This window comes from Macaca thibetana, chromosome 17 (genome assembly GCF_024542745.1).
Source record: "Macaca thibetana thibetana isolate TM-01 chromosome 17, ASM2454274v1, whole genome shotgun sequence".
Taxonomy (NCBI): Eukaryota; Metazoa; Chordata; class Mammalia; order Primates; family Cercopithecidae; genus Macaca; species Macaca thibetana.
Window position 1 is genome coordinate 90,813,446 of NC_065594.1, and position 2,203 is coordinate 90,815,648.

The window sequence follows — 2,203 nt, forward strand, 5'->3', positions numbered from 1 at the left end:
CTTCTCGTCCGATGTTGCTTATCCATTGCTATATTTTTATCTTAGGAGAGAGAAAGCCTGTGGTGTAGGAGAGTGGGAGCCGGAACTTTCAGTTTTTAATGGCACTGCTTGTCACTAATATTAACACCATGGGGGCTCACAGCACGGGCTCAAGGTGGTGTTGTCGCAGGGTGGTCATGGTTGTGTGGGGAGGCTGCAGGGCTGCCATGGGTACTTTCCAGAAGGCAGGCTGCACTTTCACCAAGAGTGGGCTGCCACACGGACACAGGCGGTTCAAGACTCTGGCATTTGGCTTTGCTAGGACTTGGTCATGCCGCAAGGGAGGAGCAGCATTTGGATCTGGATCTGAGAGGCCCCAAAGCGTAGGCCGTAGCTTCCTGAGAGCCCCTCATGCAAGGCAGTGCGCTCAGTCCCAGAGTGGCCGACGGATGCTCACAGGCACCCCAGGCTGGCCCAGGGCAGCCCACGGATCTTGGAGGCTGCATTTTCTCACTTCGAAAATGTGCATTCTACCCAGCAACTGTGGCCCTTATGTCCATGCATTGCAGCTTTGAAAAAGGATAATAAACAATCCAGATAGACCAGACACATCCTGCTCCAAGGAGTATATAGATGAGAAATCAGTTTGCATGAGCCTCTGGAAGCCCCTCATCCGCTTTCTGCCTGGTCAACCTTGTCAGCTGCTGATGGGCTTGGCCCAGGGTCTGCACTGCTCTAGGGCTTCCTGCGGGGGGAAGTTATGGGCCTGCTGTTAGCCCCTTTCTTCTCACGGGCACCTCACTGGCTTTAGGCCAATCGGGCTCTTGTATTGGTGTAGATCAGGTGTCCGCACACTTTTTGTAAAGGGCCAGAGAGCCGGTATTTCATAGAGTGCACCTGGGTACTCTCTGTGCACCCTGGCCGCATGGTGGTCATGATAGAGCTGTGCAGATGGGGCTCGGTGGCCCTACCTGGCAGATGTTTCCAGTGTGGCCCAGACCATCCCTTGCAGAGATGAGGCAGAATGGATGCCCCCACAAAATAACACTTAAAGCCCCAGGTTTGTTGAAGGCACGCCTACTTCAGAGCTTTCGTCCGTAGGAGGAAGTGGCGCATGGAGCGGCCTCCCAGCAGCCACGCTTCCTGGCCTCCCAGCAGCCACGCTTCCTGGCCTCCCAGCAGCCACACTTCCTGGACAGTTGGGTCTTTGCTGCCTGTGGCTCCCCTGATGACTCCTCAGTCACTGGAGAGCTAGTTACTGGGTGGAACACATCTACCTTTGTGGGCGCTTTTGCTGAAGCCCTCAACCCTGCCCCCTTCCCTGAAAACAATCATGATCCAGCCTGAAAAAAGTGCCAGGTTATTGGTGGACTGGATGCTCGTCAGAGACGTTAGGGGTCACCTGGGGTCTCTGGTTTGGGAAGCCGCTGTGACTCAGTAGGGTATGGGTGTGAGGTTTCGGGACTGGCCCTGCTGAGGGTGGTGGGATAGGGAATGAAGGAAGGGAAGCAGTTCAGGTTGCAGCTGGGAAGAGGATGGGGCCCTGGGGACTACTCCTGCCAGGGACCCCCAGGAGAAGGGCCAGAGCTCCTAAGTACAAGTGAGGCTGGTGGGCATGTGGCCCCATGAGGGACAGCCAGCCGTGGCCTGGATGTGTGACAACCTTGCACAGGCCAGGGCCCCTGCCCTTGCACAGTTGGTGCCCTGCTGGGTGAGGTGAGGGCCAGACAGAGCTGCCAAGGAAGTGCCTTGCAGGCAGTGGCTTCTCACAGAACTCCTGGCCGGCACCCATGGGCACAGCTAGTCATGGCCAAGCTCAGAGTCAGTTTCGGAGAGGACAACCCAAAGACACAAACAAACAGGCCTGGTTTGTTGGGGTTACCAGATAGGCTACCATAGTCGTACAATATGTCCCTTGGTTAGAGGTGACTTTGCTGGTGTTAGCAGAAGTACTGTGAGCAGGGAAGGCAAATACACACCCGGGATATTGTCTATGGCTGTGAAGATTCAGTGTTGTCCCCTTTGTGATGGAAGGGCCCAATGTACTCAACCTGCCAACAGGTGGTATCCGGCTACCCTGAAAAATGGTGCCACATTAGTCTCTGTTGTTGGGAAAGGTAGGCGGCTGACTGATCAGCCCTGAGAAAGGTCGGGCCATTGAGCCCATGCACAGCCTTTATTCCTGCTGCTGCAGCCGCTCTGTGTATGAGCCCTCCAAGCAAGC